The sequence below is a fragment of the Cibotium barometz genome, chromosome 46 (genome assembly GCF_041138505.1).
Source record: "Cibotium barometz isolate CiBa-2024 chromosome 46, ASM4113850v1, whole genome shotgun sequence".
NCBI lineage: Eukaryota > Viridiplantae > Streptophyta > Polypodiopsida > Cyatheales > Cibotiaceae > Cibotium > Cibotium barometz.
In genome coordinates, this window is record NC_141091.1 from 13,072,470 (window position 1) to 13,098,818 (window position 26,349).

Genomic DNA, 26,349 nt, shown 5'->3' on the forward strand with positions numbered 1-26,349 from the left:
TTAGTTACAAAAGGTTACCATGTCCATGAATCAACATGGGTGCATCCATAATTTTGGGATTAAAACATTTACATAGATTGTTATTAAATTTTATTATGCATGGTTCATGTACTACAAAACATATGAATTGAGCCTTAAGTACTAGATACAACATGGTGTAAGGTAATTGGAAATTTCAAGAATGAACATTAAGTATAATATATATGAAATGAAATGTATTACATTTCATTAAGAGAGAAAAATATTCTCTTAGCTTGATGGGCCTATGGCTATGGTTTCTTCACACAACACATGGAAGCACATAGGTCTCTTAGTATATGGGTAGCTAGCTAACATTTACCAGGCTACCATATCATGTCACCAAGGGGCTATGATGAAAAAAGGATAGTGAGGGTGTACAAGTCAATTTTAGGTTTAGCATGATTTGCTGATTTTCCTTTATAAGGAGCCAACTAAACACACAATGAAAGGAGGTTTAATACCTTGATTGGCTTAGCTTTAAATGGAGAATGAAAGTGGCTAACACAAGATTTGGCTTTTATGTCATGTTTCCTAGTTATTAAGCGTTTCATGATACAAAATAGGAACTCAAAACCATGTTTTGGGAGGTCATTTTAAGGGTCGTGGGCTTATGTTGTTTGGGAAGTCAAATCATAAACACGTAGTGTGTTTATGGATCGTTTCAAATGGTTAAATGGATTGGGGTCAAGTCCCTATAGTTTATTATAGTACTAGAGGCCATTTGGAGGCCCCCCCAAAGGTTCGTAGTTTGGTTGCTTGGAGGCTAAGCACACTTAGGACCAAGGTTTTACATCTCCTTGAAATGCACAAAAATTGAATGAACAAGCTTTGTACATTAAATTTCATTGAAATGCACAAAAATAGAATGTACAACCTTTGTGCAATCCCTCATTTGGTGAGAAAATTACAAACTAATATATCGGTTGTGTCAACATAGTGATGAGATTGTTATTACATGTAAGCGATTTTGTAGTTATATAATACAAGATTAGTTGGATGATGTGTTTAGGATCCTCATGATTGGATAGAGTGGTTCTCTATTAACTTAAGCTCCATAGCCTCTCATAATTGTCTCAGTGTAATGTTGCATACACACTCGAATATAGTTGTTCACCAAAATGAACATGCTTCCTTACACAAGAGAGAGAGAAGAGAAGAGAAAGAAGACAAAGCAAGGGTTAGTTCGGGAACTAGCATTTAGGCAACCCTAATGAGGGTTAACTCCTCGATGTGATGCTACTAGGGGCTCACGCCTCCACCACTTATGTTACTCAAGTGGAGCTTTCACCACAAAAGCTAGGTGAGCAAAGAGAAAAGGAGCTATGGAGAGCTTATTAACTCCTACTCATTACATTCATGTGTGCAAGAGTGAAGATGAGAAAGAGAGAGAGCAAGTAGAGGAATAAGAGGCAAGCAATGAGAACCTCATCTACATGCACACACAATCAATCAAGCTAGCATGGATGTACACAAGCTTACCACCATAGCCACAAGAGAGAAAGAGAGAGAGAGAGAGAAAGAGAGAGAGAAAGAGAGAGAGAGAGAGGGAAACTCAATTATGATAATGGGTTTGTCCCTTTTCGTATTTCATAAGTCACTTATATACATGAGCTCTCTTTTTACAATGGCCGACCGCCCATTCTACAATTGGGGACCCAAAATTGATTCTTCTAGCTCTATGTACACCTAGGCTTATACTCATGGCTCGCATTACACAAGTCGTAAAGCTTGATCATCCCATATATCATTTACATGAAGCGCTTAGCACGGTTTACATAAAAATGAGCTACATGAAGTGTAACCACGCTTGAAAATAATGTTAACCAGTGTGGTTAACATGCTTCCCTCCCTAATTTATGTATGTCCTTGAAGCTGGTGGCCAAGAGAATCAGTGGTAGTAGATGGAGTATGTTCGGACAAAGTCGTACCATGATTTTCAATAGGATGAGGTTGAAAATTCTTCTGGTGGCCATAATTGCTAGATCGAGTGGCCAAGAGAATCAGTGGTAGTAGATGGAGCATGTTCGACAAAGTCGTACCATGATTTTCAATAGGATGAGGTTGAAAAGTCTTATGGTGGCCATAATTGCTAGATCGAGAACTTGATCATATCTGGTAATGAATGCATGCATCTTCGTGATCATGCTGGCCTCCGTGCACGGGCTCTGGAAATAGGTGGGAAAAACCAAGGAAAGTTGAACTGTAATTTGGGGTTCTCCTTTTGTTGTTCGGAAGGTCCCAGCCCAGTGGGAATAGATCTATTCTCCTTTTGCTCAGTTTGGAAAACAAGTCCTAGGCCCAATGTCTGCGAATGGGAAGGTACATGGATTAATTCGGAGTACGCAAGGGGCCTTACAGTACTGATGTAGGGCTTGAAGAGGAATGGGCATCGCCAAATTGTTTGCTTACCCATGAGTTGGAAGGTGATGGGTCAAGCATCGGGCCTTTTGTACTTTCCGTATTGTTTCCTGTGGAGACTAGCGTTTCCAAGCGTCGTGATTCACGTCAAGGTAGGGAGAGAGGACTTGTATGTCTAGGCGGTCCGTGAGCTTGGTGATGGTGGGCGACTGCTAGAGTTATCAGTCGAATAGGATTCGAATGGCCTTCTTGAACTCCGTACGGTCCAAAGGGTCACACTAGCTGAGTGGGTTGAGGGGGGGATCCACCTGCTCGTGCTCCTACGGGGGTTGGGGTGGGATCTCGTCTTCATCTAGTGGGGTGGTTGAAGGGAGGTTGGCGCAGGAAGATGTGGTGGAGGTGGAGCAGCTATGAAACGAAGAGGGAGTAGTGCCAAGGGAGGCATCGAGGAAAGGAGTAGGACGTGTCGATGGAGAGGGGATATCTTTGGGGGGTACGAGCAGTCCCAATCCCAGTTGGAGAGATGAACGGGGTGATGGTGGTGTGGGTGAGGGGGGTGAAGAGGGAACATGACGAGGTATTGTAGAAGGTGAGGGAAAAGGGATAAGGGGTCGTTGAAGAGGTGGAAGGAGGGAAACCGGTGCCGGAGAGGATTTTGATGTAGAGGGTGGGGGTTCCAAGGAGTGTTGGTGGGCACTAGTGTGGGGTGGGTGGGGTGGGAGTTGAGAGCTAGGGCGAGGATGGGAGTGGGGATGTGGTGGGGGCAAAGGGTGATGAAGAGGAGAGTGGGAGAGTGGGAGGCAGGGGGATTGGTTCCTATGAGTGGTTCTTAGGTGTCGTCCCTGCCAGGTCGACTATTTAGAGAAGAATAAGTTTCTGGCCTCCCATGCCTCATTGATGGAGATGTCCGTATGGGAAGACAACATGGGAGTCGTCGAACTGCATGATGCTGATGGTGGGGCTATGACTTATAGTTGGAGGTAGCAATGTTGGTAGAGGACTAAGAGCCCACAGGGGGTATAAGGTGGGAGGTCTTAGCGGCAAAGTTCTTTGTAAGCGTAGTAGATTGCCAGTGAATTGAGCCTTTCCAGAAAGCCGAGGGCACTGAGGGATTTGGAGGAGTCATATGGGTATGGGAAGAGGCCATGTGGAACTACAAGATCAATGGTGCATCATCGTCAGTGGCATGCCCATACTCCAGAAGCATGACCCAATTGATGAGGTTTGCTGAGAACGATGGGGTGTATGGGGAGCACAAAGACGGTAGTGGGGTCGACAAAGGAAATCTGGTTCTGGAAAAAAAGTGTGACAAGGAGGTTAATGGAGAGGTGGGGGAGTTTGTTGAGGAGATATAAGAGAGCATGCAGAAGGAGATTGGGTCATCGATGAAGATATTATGTTGTAGAAGGTTTAAGCGTAGGGCACGGTATTGGAGTTCCAGGAGTTGGGGGGGGGTTGTGGAGAGGGTCGGCAACTTCGTCACTACATGGTGCTGGACATCTACTTCGTGGGTGCTGGTGGGGGCTCGAGAGTTTCCTTTTCCACCATGCATAGCTGGGCTTCCTTCTAATGTAGTGTTTCCTCGGCCACTCAATTGTAACTGTTGAAGGAGGCATGCAAGCGGTTGCCTCCGTCCTCAGTGGTGGTTGCATCCTTCCTTAGCGGTTGCATCCGTCCTCAGTTGTTGCATCCTTCCTTAGCAGTTGCATCCTTCCTTAGCGGTTGCATCCTTCCTTAGTGGTTGCATCCTTTTGGCTCTATGGTGGGCGGAGCTCCTGAGCTTCTTGTTGGGTGATGGATAGGGCATGGGTGGCCATGTGGACTTCTTCTTTATCTGCTTGGAGTTGGCATTGAAACTATAGATAGGGTAGTGGCAAGGGTGGTCTCGTGATCTTCCAAGGCTGTTTACGAGCATGTGTTGGCAAGGGTAGCTTCCTAGATTTCTTCGTGGGTTTGTTGTCTAATCTGCTTTGGCCAAGAGCATGGCCTACTGGGTAGCTGTCACTTGTTCATGGCCTGATGGGCTTCCTTTGTCAAGCTCTTAGGTTTTCTCAGTTGGTTAAAAGTTCGACATAGGGGACCATCCACAGCATGTACCACTTGAGGTTCCTCCTCCAATTGAGCTTGACACTCCTTAACCAACACCTGAGCGGCCTTTAGCCTTTCCTTCTCTTTCGATGGGGTTTGGGTATTTGGCTAACTTTCAGGGTAGCTGATTGGGATCTATTTGCCCTCTTGCTTGAGGGGCTGATGGTAGCATCTTCTCCTCATCAGATGAGGAAGATGATCCATTGGTGGTTGTCCCCTCATCGGACCCGCTCTTTAACCACACGACTATCCCCTTTGCTGATTTTTGTGGCCTTTTTCTTCTGCAAGTGCTTAGTTGTGCGTACTTATTCAGCGTGAGTTGTGGCTCTCCTTCTACTTTGCATTCTGGTGACCGCATTTAGAGGCATCGTGTGAATGAACCCATCTCCTACTACACTCAGCAAGTTAATGCTAGTGCTATATTTAATTTCATTTCCCTTCTCAATGGATAATCCTTGTATATATGGTCTATCCCATAACTTATGCATAAAAGAGTTAAGGCAAAAGTACTCACAGGAGTACTAGCCATGCCTTTCTTGACCAAACACTCGGATGTTTGATGAGGCCCTACATAATGATAACATTGCATAAGTGGTCGTTACCCATATTATTTAAGTCTCATCGCCCTCCTGCAGGGTTGGGGCTGCTACATGTGTTCACCCTCCACCACATAGTGACTTAGGATCTGTGAGGGTGGACAACCTAACTCAATGGGTTCAAAGGTGGTATTGCTAATGGCTTCTCTCTCCTCACCTTCTTTAAAGATCTTTGTCAAGGTCAATTGGTGAGAACACGGGTGATTCAGGGTTGCAATGGTAGGACTGGGGGTGGTAAGGGTACTTCGGGCATCCTAAGAATTCCTCTTGGGGCCACTTCATCGCTTGGTTGAGGTGCATTGTGTCGCACTAGGACTGGTAAGGCTAGCAGTTGTCTAGGGTTTGGTGGCAAGACCTAGGGTAGAGCTTATGCTTGAGCGGCTCTTTGGTGGTAACAATTGGAGGTCTCGTTGATCGCCCCGCCTTTGGCAGTAAGCACAGTAGAGAGTGGGCCGAGGTCTCAAATGTGGACACTCTGAACTAGTGTGGTTATCTCACTTCAAGAACCTCTAGGAATTTCCCCGATCAGTCTTTCTTCAGAGAACTTGTCTTTATCGTCATTACAGAGCAAGAGTGGAGATATCTCACCCAATTGATGTAATCTTGGATGGATTCTCCATCTTTCTATCTTATGTTGTGTAACTGTTTGATTGGGCTCCATTGAGCTCCTTATCTTGAATATCCCACCTTGAAAGAATCTTTAAGGCGTCAAAGGTAGCCTTATCATCCACCTTCAGTGTGATCAAAACCATTGTCTTGCTTTCGAGGCTCTTTCCAATGGTTGAGCTCGTAACCCTTGCGTTCTCCAAGCTCTACAACTCCTTGAGAAGCAATTCCACTGCATCTCCTGCGAGCGTTGTCACACCGTTGCGTTGCACTATGTGTACTCGTTTCCTTCTCTCACCTCACTTCACTCACACACACTCACTAGAATGCATTAGAGAGAGAGAGATTAGCAAGAGGATTGGCAAGAGGAAGACTCTCTTGCACAATGAGAGAGTCCTCTATATTACGAGAGATTCAATTATATACATGGCCATAAGTGTTCACACTCACTTAAACTGTGGGGCCGACCGAGCACTTTAAGCTCATAAGAGGCCTAATGCTATTACAATGACTACTCTCCTAATATATCCATGAAGAAAGTACATCACTTGGGACTTCATCCTAACCTACTACCACATGCTCTTGAAGCGGAAATCGCCATAAGTATTACATAAGACCATTACAAACGCCCGTCCAAGTTGTAGATTTGGACACCATTACTTCATATCTTGTATGTATGACCTTTTGGTGTATCTACATTGACTCCTTGATATAAGATAATGGTAGTAACTCTTGTTAACCCTAAGAATGGGTTAACATCCCCCCCATTCTTGATGCGGATCGTGTCCTCTTGATCGTGTGTTGAAGAATTTTGTATGGGGAGAATTGGCAAGTTGATGACTTTTGGTGTTAAGTAACGTTCAATGGTCCTTGTTTCTCTGGAAGGAATAAGAAAGGCTAGTTATTACATGAAAAGGTTAGAGGTTAGCGGAAATTCCTAATGGGGTGGGGAATTGGGGTATTTACGAATGATTGCATTTTTATAATTATGTGAGCCTTTTTTTGTTAATATTTTTTGGTCACATTATTTTTTGGCAATCATAAGCAGAGTTACATGGGATTTTGTATTAGTTGGGAAACTAAGAGATGTTAATAATGGGGGAGAAGAGAAGGAAGGATCCGGAGGAACGTAGACAAAATCATCAAAACAAGATTGTGATTCTTAGTTCCTCATCTGATTCATTGAAGCGACATTCATCATTTGAATAAATTGGCCTTTGATGAAGTTTCTTTTTATGCCAGGATTCTTGGAAAATGTTGTTGAGTAGAACTTGTTCCTGCATGCTTCTTTCCATGTGCTTTTTATGCTTTTATGTATATTTAAGTGCTCTTACAAAGCAGAGATACATGAAGTACATTAAATGAGTCAAATGGACTCTTATTGAGCTTCTATTATTGAAGTAGCACTTGTTGGTGAGGTATGGAAGAATTACATCGACTTGCAAGGCTAATGTCACGTAGGCTGTAATGCCTGACCGACGGCAGACCGGATGGCCATGTCCGGGGTTCAATGGGAGAGGATGCCCATGCGGAGTCATGGGCGGCCAGGCTAGTGTGGACGGCAGGCCACACACTATATAGCCTGGGAGATGAGAGGTAATCCTCATTCTTCCTCTATGGCTGGGGGTGGCGAGCCAGAGGCCGTCCCCTCCTGTGGTAGCACCTGTAGCGGCGTTACAAGTATCTAACACTGGTATCAGAGCGTCGGTTCGATTGGGTCGTCAGAATCCGCGCGTGACCGGAGCCCACTCAATGGTTTTCAACCATTCATCTTCTCATCCTTATCTCCAATGGAGTGTATGGAGGGAGGCAGCTAGAATTGAAAGGAAGATTTTGAAGGGAAGAACTCTCTCTCTCTCTCTCTCTCTCTCTCTCTCTCTCTCTCTCTCTCTCTCTCTCTCTCTCTCTCTCTCTCTCTCTCTCTCCCCGTCACACACAACAAACGAATTGCAGGTAAGATCTCGTTTTTTTCTTTGCGTTGAAGCTTGTCTGCGAATCAAATTTCGTTTGTTAGAGAGAGAAGTCACCTATCTCTCTAGTGTGTGTGGGGTGGGGGGGCGAAGACCAGCCCAGGACCCGTTGTGCTGAAACGCCATACTGACTCTGCATGGGGGGGGCGAAGACCAACCAGCATGGGGGGGCGAAGACCAGCCAGCCCCACGACTTGCTGTGGCAATGCAACGTCATGCAAAGGGGGGGTGAAGAGTCTACGGGCGGCCAGGTCAGCCGACTTGCTGTGGCAATTAAATATGCGCAACGTCGTGTAAAAGGGGGGAGCGAAGACTCTAAGGTGGCCAGCGAAGAGTCTAAGGTGGCACAGCCATCCCAGGTGGCCTAGGCGGCCGACCCAGCAGGCAGCCAGCCAGGCGGCAGCAGCGGGCGGCGACTACCAGAGTAGCCAGGGCGGCCAGCCACCACAGGCAGCTAACCACCGCAGCAGGCGCCCAAGAAGAAGAAGAAGAAGAAGAAAAAAATCATTTATTTTTTTATACATTTTAATTATTCATTTTTAATTTATTAAAAATGAAACTAAATTCAAACGAATCCTCTCTCTCGGCTGGGAAGGGATAATCCCGGCAAGACACAGCCTCCCGAGCAAAATTTATTTTTGTTATGAGTTGCAGGCATTTTTTTCTCTCGGATTGGAGCATCCCGGAGAAGCGACGCTGTCTGGAGGCTCGCAGCACAACATAAATCGACAGGAGACCGTAAAGGGGGGTGACTATTCTCTCTCCACCACTGCTCATTTTATTGGCGTTTTTTTTTAATTTTCGAGTTCTCGCATTGTTTTTTGCAAGAATTAAAGATGTCTGCTAGATGTAGTGTGTCCCCACCGCCTTCTACTTCTCTAGGTTTGTCAGGTCTCTTGTCCTCGGTCGCGGGTTTGACTCCGATCGAATTGTCAAGTCGTACACGCCCGACCGTTGTCTGGTCCAGAGTGCGGTCGTCGATCACGCGTGATCTGCCAGCGCCCTCCTCGTCTATTGACCCCGCCTTAGGACCCAGCGAGCTCGCAGCAGCAGCCGCATTGGGGGCAGATGACCCCCTTTTTGGCCGACAAGCCAGAAGACATGAACACCGACGTCGCCGAGGGGACCGAGGAGGACCTCTTGGAGTACGACGACGATGATTATGACCTATTGGACCCTGCCGCGCCGCCGACGTCCTGACAGAGACGGGGCTCTCTAGTGGACTGTTTAAATATCTTAATGCCAAATTGAACAATATGGGTAAAGTCCAGGCTGATTTAGTCACGATGCTACAGAGCATCTCCACACGGTTAGATGCACTGATAGCCGCCTCGGCTAGTACTCCGACTCCTCGTGGTAGCCGAGCTCCTGTGGCACGGGTGAGCATAGCCTCGCCAGTGGTTGCAGGATTACAGGTCGATGCGCCTGCGGGGCCGTCCGTAGAGCGGCAGCTTCGTCGTTATTAAAAGACTTAAAGCCGCCTAGTTTTGGTGGCGAGGAGAAGGAGAGAAACAAGGACTCGGTCAATATGTTTCTAGCGAAGTGGTCAGATTTTCACGCGCTGCAACAGCAATCTAGCCGGATACAGCCCGTAGAGGCTAGCCTCATTAACCGGCAAAGCGTACAAGTGGTGGATGAGTTTGACAACTCGCCCTGCCACTTGGACAGAGTTTGAAACGATGTTTCGAAAAGAATTTTTGCCTGTTAATGAGGCAGAGAGAAGCTGGGAGTTATGGGACAAGTGCTCGATGGAGAACAAATCCCTAACTCAGTATATCTCAGACTATAGGGAGATAATACTCAAGCTAAAGGGAATCGATGCATTCCAGACATTGCGAGGCTTTAGGAGAGGCCTCAAAGATGATTACCTTGAGTACGTAGAGCCCTTACAGCCTAAAGACTTAGCAGAGGCAATTAAGTTCGTGCAGATATTCGATGACATCAAGTGCCGTAGTGCGTGTGGTGGTTCTAGCAGGGCCGAGGGTAGTGAAAAGAGGTCAGGCCTCAAAAGAAAAGGGTTCCGCAGTGATAAACAAGGGGATAGGACGGACCAGGAAGGACAGGGTGGTCATTGGTCGAAAAAACCGCGACCATCCAGGAAGAAAAGAGACAGTGAAATCCAAAAGAAAGAGCAGTATATTAAAGCACGAAAGGAAAATCGCTGCTTTAATTGCAATGAGGTAGGGCACACGAAGGCTGAGTGTCCAAAGCCTAAAGCCAGCACGAGTGGCAATGAGCCCAAAAAAGATGGTAAATCTTCTAGGCAGTTGCATACAGTGCAGAGACTCCCTCTCAGTTCGGCAGAGTTCAGAGAGGTGACAGCGTGTCATTGTGATGAGCATCAAGCTTGTTCAGTGACACCGACGATGTGGCAGCCTACTGTAGGTCCGCATGACATGGTGTGCATGTATGGCACCATAGGTGGCCATAGAGTCATAGTTTTTATTGATGATGGAGCTAGCCACAACTTCTTGAACTACTCGTTAGTCAAGAAGTTGGGGTTGACTGAGACCCGGAGTGATCACTGTTGGCCTAGCCAACGGATATGACAAAACGGTATGGAATACCGTAGTATTGGGAGTCCCATTATCTATGCAGGACTACGAGGCTCCGCTTGACTTTCAGGTCATGCACTTAGCCAGAGCAGACGTATATCTAGGCAGGGAGTGGCTGTATGGCTTGGGCCCTAGTCTAGCTCGGAATTACTTACATAATACGCTATGTTTTGAGCACGGAGGTAGAGTCATTACCCTGCAGGGCGACCGTACTGTCCCTGCCACACCACTTATTTCCTCCATGGAGCTGTGTACAGCGGTCCGCAGAGACCAGATAGCAGAGGCATATGCTTGTTACACTCTTTTGAATTCTGTTTCCGTAGATGAAATGATAAATGATGTTTGCGTAGACAAACAAGGAAAACAAAATAACCTTCGACGAGACCCACTGTTTGAAAACCTTGTTTGGCATGCATGTGATTCAAACCAGAAAAAATCCAAGGTGAATGAGACATTAAAGAAAAAGTACGTAGATACTTTAATGAATTTATTAGAGGAATTTCAAGATGTTTTTCCTGATGATCTACCAGATGGTTTACCACACCATCTAGAGAAGTAGACCATGGCATTGAAGTTATGCCAGGATCAAAACCTATAAGCAAACCTGCTTATAGATTAAGCCACTCCGAGGCACAGGAGGTGGAAAAATAATTGACGGAATATTTGAACAAAGGCTTTATTCTGCCTAGTTCAAGTCCGTGGGCATCGCCTATTCTTCTGGTAAAGAAGAAAGACGGATCTATGCGGATGTGCATAGACTATAGGGCTCTTAATCAAATAATGATTAAGAACAAGTATCCAATGCCACGCATGGATGAGTTGTTTGATCAACTCTATGGATCGAGATACTTTACAAAAATAGACCTGAGATCTGGGTATCATTAGGTTAGAATAAAAGCAGAAGATGTTGCGAAGACAGCATTTAGGACCCATTTCGGGCATTTTGAGTTTTTGGTTATGCCATTTGGGCTAACCAATGCTCCAGCGACATTTATGACGCTGATGAACAGTATTTTACGTCCATATCTGGGAAAAATCATAGTAGTTTTCCTAGATGATATTCTTGTGTACAGTAAGACACAGAAAGAACACATACAGCATTTGCGTCTAGTGTTCGAGTTGTTGTGAGAGCACAAACTATTTGCAAAGAAGAGCAAATGTGAATTTTTTGAAACAGAAATTCACTACCTTGGCCATATTATATCCGCCGATGGTACGCGGATGGAGCCAGAAAAAGTAGAGGCTATTCTTAAATGGCCAGCGCCGAAGAATCTCGAGGAACTGTAGATTTTTCTTGGCATGTGGGGGTTATACCGACAGTATGTAAAGGACTACGCGAAGATCGCAGTCCCGTTGACTGACCAGTTACGGTCAAAAACTAAAAACATTAGTTGGATGCCCAACAGAAAAGCTCTGATAAGCTCAAGGTGACCGTAGCAGCTGCATCTATTTTGACTATTGTCGATCCAAATGAGCTATTTGTTTTGGAAATAGATGCTAGTAATGAGGCCATTGGGGCCGTACTTATGCAAAGGGGATGCCCAATTGCATTTGAGAGTAAAAGTTAGATCGTACGCAGCGTAACTACTCGGCTTATGAGCGAGAGTTACTAGCGATAGTTCATGCACTGAAAAAGTGGAGACACTATTTATATGGTGCTACTTTTTGAAAAGATGCAGGGGGGAAGAGAGCTTGAGCTCTTGCAAGCACACACACACACACAAAACCCTAATAGAGAACACACAAGGTGAGAGGCTGAAAATCTTCTTCTTCTCTACTCAACACTCAACACACCATATACAAGAATAAGAGTACTCACAATATGAAAGGTACTCAACCAAATACATACACAGGTTCTCTATAGTGTGAACCCGACTAAATGAGCTGGTGCTATAACTATGCCAGTCTCTAGAATGGCTGTCACACAGTCTGTCATCCCACTGGCCGCATATCACCCAAGATCTCACCAACCATGCCAGTGGTGTAAGTGTAGGGCCTATCCCCCAGGCGGGTCATCAGTGGCCACCGCCTCACTAGACGAGCTCGATATCTCAACACTCCCCCTCGAGCTCAACTCCATCTCATGTACACCAAGCGAAGCCCTGAATCTGCGGAGCTTCTCTGTACCCAATGCTTTGGTGAAGATGTCAGCTACCTGATCCTCTGTGTGGTGCTGACATAAACAAGGTCAAGATCTCCTGCCAAGACCTTCTCTCTGACGAAGTGATAGTGGACCTCTATGTGCTTCGTACGAGCATGAAAGACTGGGTTCCTGGCCAACTGTATACTGCTAATGTTGTCACAGAAAATGACAACTTGTCTATCCACTGATAGACCCAAATCTACAAGTAGCTTTCTCAACCAAGCTACCTCACATGCTGCCATAGCAGCTCCTCTGCACTCTATACTGGATAGAGCAACTGTAGGCTACTTCTTGCTGCTCCAAGTCACAGCAGCACTCCCCAAAGTAAACATGAATCCACTGGTAGATCTTCTATCGGAGATACTACCATCCCAATCAGCATCTGTGTACCCATGTACACATATCTCTGTCCCAGTCTCATAGAATAGTCCACAATGCAAAGTAGACTTCACATACCTCAGTATGCGTCTCACTGCATCCAAATAATCACCTCAATTCCCAATAAATATCTGAGCTCCCCCAGATCCTTCATCTCAAACTTCTGTCTTAGCAAGATCTTTACATCAAAGATCTCTGCATCATGGTCCCCCATAATGATCAAGTCATCTACATGACAACAAGCACAACCCCTCTATCACCATGTCTCACATACAGCGAGAAATCTGCATTGGCTACATGAAAGCCAATAGTGACAAGATATTCAGAAATCTTGTCAGACCATGCTCTTGGTGCTTGCTTTAAGCCATACAAGGCTTTCTTCAACCTGTAAACATGCTCGGGGTGACCCACATCCTCATAACTAGGTGACTGCAACATATACACCTCTTCTTGCGAATCCCCATGCAAGAATGCATTCTTTACATCCATCTGATATAAAGACCATTGCTTTGACGCAGCCACTGCTATCACAACTCTCACTGTTGCCATCTTGGCAATGGGGCTGAAAGTTTCCTCATAATCAATCCCATATGTGTGCGCATATCCTTTGGCTACCAATCTAGCCTTGTACCTGTTTATGCTTCCATCACTGTTATGTTTAACTTTGTACACCCACTTGCATTCAATGGCTTTCTTGCCTTCAGGCAATTGCACTAAATCCCAGGTTTCATTTCCATATAGTGTATCCATCTCCTCATCCATAGCTTTCTCCCAACACACATTTCCAACAGCCTCATCAATGCATGCGGGCTCTACAACCTGCACAACCTTTGCCATATACGCATAGTGATGTGCCACATAACCATTATATGTAAATCTCTGCACAGGGTTCTTCACTCTCCCTGATCTTCGCAGCTTTTCATTCATGGCTTCCATAGCCTTCTTTACACCAGGTGTTCTCATAGCTGGGATCCCAAGCTCCTCATCAAGGCTCATATCTAAGCCACTAGACTCTCCATCAACATGAGAATGCCCTACAGAAATGTCAGGCATACCAAGGGGCTCAACCACTTTCTCTTTTCCTTTACGTGATGTACTAATCGCATTTGTAGGACTGGTATTATGACGCAGCCTGCCACTCCATGGTCTATCAACAGACCCACTAGATGAGGACTCTCCTGGTCCACTCAAAGACTGTGATTACTGACCTGCATTCTGTGCAACCACACTTCCACTCACATCAGCCCCAACAGCTTCTTTTTCAGCAACATACCAGCTGCTCATCTCATCAAAAACAACATCCCTGCTTACCCTCAACTCACGTGTAGCAGGGTTATAACACTTGTATCCCTTTTTCTCAAGGGAATATCCAATAAACACACATTTTTCAGCTTTCGGATCCAGCTTAGTTCTCAGCTCATCTGGCACATGCACATATGCAATGCATCCAAAGATGAGACAAATTTGGTTTTCTGCCAGTAAACCTCTCCTCTGGAGTTACATCATGTATGGCTGCAGTTGGAGTCCTGTTCATGATGTATACTGCTGTAGAAACAGCCTCAGCCCAATAGCTATGCGGCATATTTTTCTCTTCCATCAATGCTCGCGCAATCTCAGCAATGTGCCTATTTTTCCGCTCAGCAACTCCATTTTGCTGCGGAGTGTATTTGCATGTGAACTGTCTCCGAATACCATACTTCTTCGAAAATTCAGAGAACTCATTGGAGAAGTACTCTCCCCCTCCATCTGGCCTTAGGCACTTTACATATTTCCCTGTTTGCTTTTCAACCAAAACTCTGAAATTCTAAAAGTGAGTGAACACCTCACTCTTCTCCTTCATGAAATATACCCACACTTTCCTTGTGTGGTCATCAATGAAAGTCACATAATAATACCTGCAGCCTCCCATAGATATGGTCTTCGTAGGACCCCATACATCTGAATGCACAACATCTAGTGTATTTCTGCTCACATATCTGTTACGTGGAAACACATGCTTTGTTTGCTTCCCAAATTGGCATGCTTCACATATTTTTTGCATACCTTCCACTTTAAATTTTGGCAGCCCTGTCACAATTCCTTTTGTCTGCATAGACTTCAATCTCTGCACATTTACATGTCCAATCCTTTTATGCCAAATGTCTGTGTCTGCAACAATTCCTGAACCATTTGCAAACATCGCAGCACTCATTTCAGGCATGTCTACATTCAACGTAAACATTCTGCCCACTCAGTTGCCTTTTACAACCAACCTGCACTTGTCTTTGAAATCTTCAACATAACACCCATCAGGGTTAAACCGAACCTGCAAACCCTGCTCAATCATCTGGCCAACTGAAACCAGATTCTTTGTTATGTTCGGTACATGAAGTACATCTGCAAGGTACTTCACTTTGCCATCCTGCATAGACAATGGCACATCTCCAACATGGGTAATTGGATGAGCAGTGTCATCCCCTGTTTCCACAAAACCTAGTCTTTCTGGGTTTTTCATCTCCATGAACCACTCCCCATGACTCGTCATGTGGTTTGAAGCGCCTGAATCCACATACCATATATTATCTTTTTGTGCTGCATCAACATTTTCAGACATGGCATTCACAACATGCTGCATAACAAACAACCTTTCATTATCCGCATTATTTCTGCTTGAGGATGCATAGTTGTTTTGCTGCACTTTCCCATTTTGCATGTCAGCCTGCTTCTTATAACATTCTGCCTGCACATGTCCAGGCTTACCACAATAATAGCATTCACGTGCATCATTATATTGCCTTTGCCAATTTCCACGGCCTCTTTGACTCCCCCTACCTCTGAATTTGCCTCTTCCACCTGCGTGTTATTGTTGTTGTTGATTCTGGGACTGTTGTTGTTGTTGCTGCTGCTGGCCATAATTCTGAATACCTATTCGGCCACCTCCTTGACCACGTCCACGGCCTCCTCTACCTCGTCCTCTTCCTGAACTCGTGTAGAAGGCCTGTTGCTCTGAACTGTTTTTGCTTTGTGAAGACTGTTGGTCTTCACCCAAGCTCTTCTCTTCGATAATCAGCATAGACACCAAATCTATAAAGTTGGGAATGTTTTCCCGAGTCTGAATAGACGTCTTGAACGCCTTGTATTGTGGCCCGAGACCACGTAGACAGACTTCCACCTTGTCATCATCATCTACTGACACACCAATAGATGCAAGGGATTCCACAATACCCTTTATCTTTAGTGCGCATAGTCATTCACAGACATGCTCTTTTTCTCCACAGTATGAAGTTCATTCTTCAACTGTATCTTGCGTGCCTTGGTATTTGTTTCATAGAGCTTTACCAAGGTGTCCCACGCCTCCTTGGGGGACTTGGCATCCTGAATGTGCCCAATCATGGTGTCCTGTATACTAATGGATAGCCAATACATAACCTTATTGGCTCCTTGGTTCCAGTCTTTAAACTCTTTCACATCTGTAGCAGTCGGATTTATATTCAGTATCTTCGGTGCCTCTTCATGCTCACCTTCTATGTAGTCCCAATAGCCTTTTCCCATCAGGAAATTCGTCAACCTAAACCTCCAAGCATGGAAGTTATTCTTATCAAGCTTCTCAGCCACAATCTGGGTTATCCCATCATTTGACATCTTACCAAATACACAATTTTACCAGAAACAGCACTCTGGTTTTTCTGCACAAACTGCTGTATTTTTTGCACAGCGATACTGTAGTACTCTCAAATGTCACAACCAGTGACTTGAATGTGCATACATACACCCAATGGCAACTGTAGACCTCTTTGCAGCACCCACAGTGTTTGCACAGTCAATCTGTCTTCCTTCAGTTCTTAAAACAGAGTTCTGCAGAGAATCGTTGACTTACCCGCAGTGCTCGAAATCGCCTGCTTTCTGAAAAACGGAGGTCCAGACGCGCCCAAAACGCGTTTCCGATAGGACAGTATAGTTGCCCTATAGCTTTACTCCCACGAAGAAAGCTCCTCAATCAGAGATCGTTGCCGGTGCCTCCCGTAGAGCTCCCGACAAGGGTGTAGTCACCAACACAAATAGGGAAGAGTAGTTGAAGCTCTTACCCTTGTACCGCTTCATGTGGTTCTCTTGCTTGCAGCTCAGCCCTTAGCACGAACCAGGCTCTAATACCATGAAAAGATGCAGGGGGAAGAGAGCTTGAGCTCTTGCACAAGCACACACACACACTCACAAAACCCTAATAGAGAACACACAAGGTGAGAGGCTGAAAATCTTCTTCTTCTCTACTCAACACTCAACACACCATATACAAGAATAAGAGTACTCACAATATGAAAGGTACTCAACCAAATACATACATAGGTTCTCTATAGTGTGAACCCGACTAAATGAGCTGGCGCTATAACGATGCTAGTCTCTAGAATGGCTGTCACACGGCCTGTCATCCCACTGGCCGCATATCACCCAAGATCTCACCAACCGTGCCAGTGGTGTAAGTGTAGGGCCTATCCCCCAGGCGGGTCATCAGTGGCCACGGCCTCACTAGATGAGCTCGATATCTCAACACTTTTGAGGTCCGGACGGACCATGAAAGTCTTAAATGGCTTTCAAGTCAAAATGAACTAAAGGGTAGAAAAGCTCGGTGGGCGGAGATTCTACAGGAGTTTGACCTTCAGATACGTTACCAAAAAGGTAAGTATAACGTGGTGGCAGATGCACTTAGTCACATGCCACAGATTAATGAACTTAGTTTCACAGTCTTTAAGAATGATTTCTTGGAGTCACTACGTGGTTTATGTGAGCACGATCCATCTTTTACAGAGGTCTGGTGCACTGTACGCGTATGCACTTCTTCACAGACGCAACCACCTCCCTCGTTGGCACATATTGCTAGTCCGGAGAGACTGGCCGAACGTGCAACGGGAAAAGAAGTGAGAGTTAGTCCGGAGAGACTAGCCGTGTCTTTCGGGTATAGTTGGGAGCCGGAGAGCTCTGACATAGGCCCTTCATCACCTTTGATTGCCACGGCTTCAAAGGGGAGTGATAAACTTCGTCGGGGGGGAGAAATATGCTAACTACTCCATTGACGTCGACGGGTACTTACTCTACAAGGGTAGAGTATGTGTACCAACTATTGGTGACTTTCGGGCCCAAATTCTTAAAGAAAGTCATGATAGTCCAAGTGAGGGTCATCCTGGGATTCAAAAGACCTATGCGCTAGTAAAAAGACAGTTTTATTGGCCTAGTTTGTTTAAGGATGTCCAGACTTATGTGCTGAAATGCAATAAGTGTCAGGTCAATAAACATGAACGTCTTAAGGTTGGAGGACTACTCCATCCGCTGGAGATTCCTCAAGGGAAATGGGAAAGCATTTCCATGGATTTCATTACTGGTTTACCCAAGACGAGTCAAGGGAATGACTCGGTGTGGGTGGTGGTAGTAGACAGGTTAACTAAAATGGCAAAGTTTATCGCCACGAAGAAAACTGTTAAAATGCCAGAGTTGGCAAAACTCTTTATTGAACATCTCTACAAGCTATATGGCCTGCCCGCAGATATAGTGTCGGATAGAGATAGAAAGTTCAACAGCCATTTTTGGAGGGAAGTCTTCAAAAAGTTGGATACTACTCTGAGTATGAGTACGGCAGATCATCCACAGTCTGATGGTCAAACTGAAAGAGTTAACCAAATTCTAGAGGATATGTTGCGTTCTTATGTTAGTAAGAAGCAATCTAATTGGGAAGAGTACTTGCCCTTATTGGAGTTTGCCTATAACAACTCCAAGCACTCAGCGTGACTGGATTTACACCATTCATGTTAATGTATGGATTCCAACTGAGATCTCCGATGTGGTTGTAGGCCTAGAAAAGGAGAAGATTCAATCTGTCAAGGATTTCCTTGAAGATATGAATGATATGCTCAGAGCCGCACGTGAGAGCATTCGTAGCGCTCAGGATCGCGTTAAAACTTATGTGGATAAAGGACATAGAAAGGTGACCTTTGAAGAAGGTGACTTTGTATTCCTCAAGGTTCCTGCGCAGTCAGAAACCATGAAAACAGGAAAGTGTGATAAACTTTCTCCGAGATATTGTGGTCCTTTTAAAATCCTTAAGAAGATTGGGGACGTAGCATATAAACTTGAGTTACCGGAGAGTTCTCAAGTCCATCCTTTCTTCCATATCAGTAAACTGAAGAAATCAGTTCACGGGTTAGAGAACGCAGTTTCTCCAGAGATTTTGGTGGACTTGATAGAGCCACCAAAGATACCACATGAACCTGAAAAGATTCTACAGTATCGTGACAGACAAACCCGACATAAAGTGTACCAAGAGGTACTTGTTAAATGGACAGATAGGGATGAGGAGGTAGCTACCTGGGAACGCCGTAGTGCAATTTCCAAAAGGTTTCCCCAGTTTGTTTTCGAGGACGAAAACTCTTCTTAAGGGGGGGTAATGTCACGTAGGCTGTAACGCATATGGACCGACGGCAAAATGGCCATGTCCGAGGTTCAGTGGGAGAGGACGCCCATGCAGAGTCATGGGCGGCCAGGCTAGTGTGGACGACATACCACACACTATATAGCCTGGGGGATGAGGGGCAATCCTCATTCTTCCTCTATGGCTGGGTGGTGAGCCAGAGGCCGTCCCCTCCTGTGGTAGCGCCCGTAGCAGCGTTACAAGTATCTAACAGCTAATATAGATATCTTCACTATGGATTAGAGATCCATGTGTTGTGAATACTTATGTTTGGAGAGGTTTTCAATTTGAAGAAGAATTCTAGGCGATGGGTTGTACTATGGACCAGGCTTTCGTCCACCATGGCCCCCAATCCAGAGATGGACCTGGAAAGTTGGTGATGATAAGGCCTTGGTGTAAATGTCCTCCAGTGCATGAGTACAGATATGTACTCATGGAACAACTACTATATTAACTTAGCCAAAGGAATAGTAAGCTCTAAGCTGCACAAAAATTTAATGGCTATTGAAGATCATTGGGAGTTGCTTGTGATAGTCTAACATCTACATTAGTGTATCCATACACATGCAACTGTATACCAACCTCAGAGAAGAGGCCATAATCCACTGTGGACCTCATGTAGCGTAGTATGCACTCATGCTATCTAAATGCGGCTTCTAAGGAACTTGCATAAACTAGCTCTCTAACCCAACTGTGTAGTTCATGTCTAGCTTGGTGTGATCATCATGTAGATCATCAATCTGCCCACAATAGTCCTATACATAGTGGCATTCTCCAAAATCTCAACTGTGTTTTTTACTCAGCTTGCCATTCTGATCCAACGGTACATAAATGGAGTTATAATATATCCAATGCATATATTCTCTATGTGACAGCCATATGCCCTCAGGCAGCATCGTGGATGATCTCAATGCTAAGAAACAGGTCACCTAAATCCTTCATGTCAAACTTCTTCTTGAGGAGAACCTTTACATTCTCAACTTCCTTTTCTTGAGGAGAACCTTTACATTCTCAACTTCCTTTTCTTGAGGAGATCCTTTACATTCTCAACTTCCTCTTCATTGTTGTCACCCTAACAAACAATTCATCCTCATAGATGATGACCACAATCCCCTTATCGCTCTACAGAGTGAATGTTCAACATCTACCATCATATAAAAGCCAATGGTGAAAAGATACTGTGCAATCTTATCATTCCATGCTCTCAGTGCCTTCTTCAAGCTATACAAGGCTTTATGTAGCTTGCACACATAATTTGGGTGACTCAAATCCTCATAATCAGGTGGCTGGTCCAAATATACTTCTTCTTGTGCAACTCACCATGTAAGAATACATTCTTTACATCCATGTTGAGATATCAAGCTCGTCTAGTGAGGCGGTGGACACTGATGACCCGCCTGGGGGATAGGCCCCACACTTACACCACTGGCATGGTTGGTGAGATCTTGGGTGATATGCGCCAGTGGGATGACAGGCTGTGTGACAGCCATTCTAGAGACTGGCATAGTTATAGCGCCAGCTCATTTAGTCGGGTTCACACTATAGAGAACTCGTGTATGTATTTGGTTGAGTACCTTTCATATTGTGTGTACTCTTATTCTTGTATATGGTGTGTTGAGTGTTGAGTAGAGAAGAAGAAGATTTTCAGCCTCTCACCTTGTGTGTTCTCTATTAGGGTTTTGTGAGTGTGTGTGTGTGCTTGCAAGAGCTCAAGCTCTCTTCCCCCCTGCATCTTTTCATGGTATCAGAGCCTGGTTCGTGCTAAGAACTGAGCTGCAAGCAAGAGAACCACAGGAAGCGGTACGAGGGTAAGAGCTTCAACTACTCTTCCCTATTTGTGTTGGTGACTACACCCTTGTCGGGAGCTCTACGGGAGGCACCGGCAACGATCTCTGATTGAGGAACTTTCTTCGCGGGAGTAAAGCTATAGGGCAACTATTTTGTCCTAGCGGATTTGTCCTATCGGCGGACTTCGTTTTCTAGGCCGAAAACGCGTTTCGAGCGCGTCTGGACCTCCGTTTTTCAGAAAGCAGGCGATTTTGAGCACTGCGGGTAAGTCATCGATTCTTTGCAGAACTCTGTTTTAAGAACTGCAAGAAGACAGATTGACTGTGCAGACACTGTGGGTGCTGCAAAGAGGTCTACAGTTGCCATTGGGTGTATGTATGCACATTCTGGTTGTGACATTTGAGAGTACTACAGTACCACTGCAGAAAATACAACAGTTTGTGCAGGACAAACCAGAGTGCTGTTTCTGGTAAAATTATGTGTTTGGCAAAATGTCAAATGATGGGATAACCCAGATTGTGGTGCTGAGAAGCTTGATAAGAATAACTTCCATGCTTGGAGGTTCAGGTTGACGAATTTCCTGATGGGAAAGGGCTATTGGGACTACATAGAAGGTGAGCATGAAGAGGCACCGGAGATGCCGGGTATAAATCCGACTGCTGCAGATGTGAAAGAGTTTAAAGACTAGAACCAAGGAGCCAGGAAGGTTATGTATTGGCTATCCATTAGCATATAGGACACCCTGATTGGGCACATTCAGGATGCCAAGTCCCCCAAGGAGGCGTGGGACACCTTGGTAAAGCTTTATGAAACAAATACCAAGGCACGTAAGATACAGTTGAAGAATGAACTTCATACTATGGTTGGAGAAAAAGAGCATGTCTGTGAATGACTATGCACTGAAGATAAAGGGTATTGTGGAATCCCTTGCATCTATTGGTGTGTCAGTAGATGATGATGACAAGGTGGAAGTCTGTCTACGTGGTCTCGGGCCACAATACAAGGCATTCAAGACGTCCATTCAGACTCAGGAAAACATTCCCAACTTTACAGATTTGGTGTCTATGCTGATTATCGAAGAGAAGAGCTTGGGTGAAGACCAATAGTCTTCACAAAGCAAAAATAGTTCAGAGCAACAGGCCTTCTACACGAGTTCAGGAAGAGGACGAGGTAGAGGAGGCCGTGGACGCAGTCAAGGAGGTGGCCGAACAGGTAATCAAAATTATAGTTAGCAGTAGCAACAACAACAACAATCCCAGAATCAACAACAACAACAACAACACGCAGGTGGAAGAGGCAAATTCAGAGGCAGGGGGAGTCAAAGAGGCCGTGGAAATTGGCAAAGGCAATATAATGATGCACGTGAATGCTATTTTTGTGGTAAGCCTGGACATGTGCAGGCAGAATGTTATAAGAAGCAGGCTGACATGCAAAATGGAAAATGGAGTAAAACAACTATGCATCCTCAAGCAGAAATAATGAGGATAATGAAAGGTTGTTTGTTATGCAGCATGTCGTGAATGCCATGTCTGAAAATGTTGATGCAGCACAAAAAGACAATGTATGGTATGTGGATTCAGGCGCTTCGAACCACATGACGAGTCATGGGGAGTGGTTCAAGGAGATGAAAAACCCAGAAAGACCAGGTTTTGTGGAAACAGGGGATGACACTGCTCATCCAATTGCCCATGTTGGAGATGTGCCATTGTCTATGCAGGATGGCAAAGTGAAGTACCTTGCAGATGTACTTCATGTACCGAACATAACAAAGAATCTAGTTTTAGTTGGCCAGATGATTGAGCAGGATTTTGTTAAAAGTGTTATTCCCACTGAAGTTGATTTTATGCACAAATAGATACGTAAAGAATCTTTATATCAAAAATTAAAATTCTCTTAAATTCTATGTTTAAATGAATGTGATGAGAATCAAATAAATGTGAATGAATGGATGGATGGATGGATGTGATACGCATAGAAGTGATGAGAATGTGATGTGGATAGATGTGATGAGAATGTGATGTGGATAGATGTGATGAGATGTGATGTGAATCAGATAGATGGGAATGAATGGATGGATGGATGTGATGTGAATAGAGGTAATGAGAATGTGAGGTGGATAGATGTGATGTGAATAGAGGTAATGAGAATGTGAGGTGGATAGATGTGATGAGATGTGATGTGAATAAGATAAATGTGAATGAATGGATGAGATGTGATGTCATGTGAATCAAAATGTAAATGTAAATGAATGATATGGGATGTGAGTAACTGTATGTGATGATAATGAATGTGAGTGTGTATGTGAGGAATGGATGTGAATGAGTATGTGAAAGAATGGATAAGGATGTGTATGAGAAGAATGGATGTGAATGAGTATGTGAGGAATGGATGTGAATGAGTATGTGAAAGAATGGATAAGGATGTGTATGAGAAGAATGGATGTGAATGTGTATGTGAAGAATGGATGTGAATGAGTATGTGAAGAATGGATGTGAATGAGTATGTGAAAGAATGGATAAGGATGTGTATGAGAAGAATGTATGTGAATGTGTATGTAAAGAATGGATGTGGATGTATGTGAAAGAACGGATATAGATGTGTATGTGAAAGAATGTGATGTGATGTGATGTGGATGTGAAGTGATAGATATGAATGTATGGATAGATATGAGTAGTCGTACATGTGAACGATTGGATGGATGTGGATGAATGAGATGAGATGTGTATGAATGAGATATGATGTGGATAGAAGTGATGTGATATAATGATGAGTGATGAGAATGAATGTGATGGATATGAATGAATGTGATGTGATGGGATGTGAATGGGGATAGATGTGAATGAATGAGATGTGAGGTAAAATGAATGGATGAGTTGTGAGTGGATGTAATGTGGTTTGAATGGATGAGATGTGAATGAATGTGATTTGGATATGGGTAGATGTGAGTGGATGAGATCTGATGAGGATAAATTGAGAAAAGATGTGATGAGATGAAAATGATGTGATTGGATGAGAATAGGAATACTTGTGAAATGGTTGTGGAATTAAATAATGTGGTTGATGTGGAAGAATGTGGAAAGACGAGAGTTCGTTATAAGAACTGTATTTATGACCTGTTTTTTTAATGAATGTTTTATGTCAAGAATGTTGGGAAAGCATTTTGACCGTCTTGTGAATGAGGAATGAGGCCGTGGAGACCTAATCTAATAAGTTGCAATAGTTGACGGAGAGTCAATGGAGGACATCTCGCGTAGCAAGGCGGCCTTGGCCAGCCTCGATTAAAATGGTGAGCTTCTGGTACGATGGATGAGGGACCAAGGAAGCAGCCAATGAGTGAAGCGCTAGGTCACTTGCGAAGGATCCTAGAGGGTGTTGATGACCATATGGTGCTCGGGCTCTGGATCGCGGACAATACCCACACGTGCGTCGTGGAAGAAATTAGAACAAGGAGTAAGAGTTGTTTTCTGAATTCGCGCATGGATCTGGTTGATTGACCTTGCTGGTCCTTATCGGTTGAGTCCATGGCCCTTTTATATAGATCCGTTGGTTGATCTTGCTGATCTTTAACGGAGTTTCCATTTTGATATGTGAATATATTGCCGGTTAGTATGAGCTAGGAACTATCGAAAAGGCCCCTGAGAGTGGACAGGTGGTGTTGAGCGTTCTCGTTGCCAATGATGCCATAGGTACACCGATGAAGGAATGATTGGAAATAAGGATTTAACTGGAGATTTTGAGGATTAGGATCAGTGACTCAATGGTTTCATTAAATGGTTGTTTTTAAAGATAGCTAATTCTGTGAAAAAGGCAATTTCATATTGGGTGTGTAAGTGGTGTGACTAGTTTTAAGTTTGCATGAATATTCGGTTAGGGGGCTTGGGAACTCTTTTCCCTGGTACTCGGGACAAAACCTAACCAAATTCCTAATTGGATCCCATCACTATAGTGGTTGTGGGCAGTTGGCTATGGGGTTACACTGCACTAATGGATCCCTAAATTGAGACTCAATTCTGTTATAGTACAATAGATGAAGTAAATCCCGGACAAAAATTGCTCTATGGAAAAGAATCAACGGCTGTGCCTCTCAATGAGGAAAAAAGCATCGGTCTCTATGATCTAAGTGCAATCTTTTCCCTGATCTGACTATGGGACTTACGGGTTTGGTCAGATCAGTTCTGTTAGATAAGGCTTTTGTCTACGTTAGAGAAAAGTTATCCTAGAGGAATCGCCCGTGCTTTTCGGGCAAGGGAAGTTTTTTCGGGTTGGAAGAACCGATGGATTAGTCTCTTGTCTGGATATCCGTGGGTGAGGCCCCGATGAGTGTGGGACCCTGCCCCATGCAAGAAGTGCTACTTTCGCTGCTAGCACCCATGAATTCATTGCGCGGTGGGGACAGGGATCTTACACACTTGGTGTTATAATCTATGGCCACCAGGATATACTTGTGACCAGTGAAGCAGGTTGGTGGCTTAAATGGGGCTATAAAGTCGAGGCTCCATTTCTGGAATGTTTCCAAGGGAAGGATCAGGTTGTGCGGCATCCTGTCTCTATTTGTTGGCTAGCCAAGCTGTTGGCATATATCACACTGCTTGGCCCATTTGTTGACATCACCGAGTACAGTCGGGCACACAAGAGACTTGCTTGGAGGATTTTCCTTTCGGTTACTTCTTCGGCAAAGTGTCCTCCACTAATTCCTTGATGATATTCTCTAAGGACAGCTTTCTGTTCTTGTGGTGGAATGCACCACCAGAGGATCTGATTAATCCCCTTCTTGTATAACTGTCCGACTATGACTTGGAAGTGTTGGTTGTGCGGACTGCAATTTGCTTCCACTAATCTCTAGAAAGATTATCTTCCATTAGACCTGTGGCAACAAATGTTAGCATTTCATCATACTAGGTCTAGGAGTTGGGATGACTGATGCAGTTGTGAATAGCTCGGCATCCTGTAGGTCATCTGCTACTCTGCTTGGGTCTTCTCCAGACTCCAGTCAGGATAGATAATCCGCTAGTGTGTGATTTACACTCAGTGCGTGCACTATTGTGAACCTGAACTCTTGGAGTATTAGTATCTACCTTGCTAGTTTGCTTGCTAAACTCTGCTTATCCACCAAATACAGCAAGGTGGAGTGATCCAAAAGAAAGGTAAATTTATTACCTAGTAAGTAGTGACAAAACTTGGTGACTGAGTAGTGCCAAGGGCCTCCTTGTATGTGGTTTAGTAGTTCCGCTTAGCACCAGAGAGCCTTTGATTGGCATAGTAGACTGGTCAGAACCATTTTTTCTATGCCCCCTACATGAGGATGCTGCCAATTGCTTACAACAGAGGCAGCCCGCGAAGATGTGAAAGGGTGATTCCCAGTTTGGGGCTTGAACAACAGGCACTTTAGACAGCATAAGCTTGAGATGTC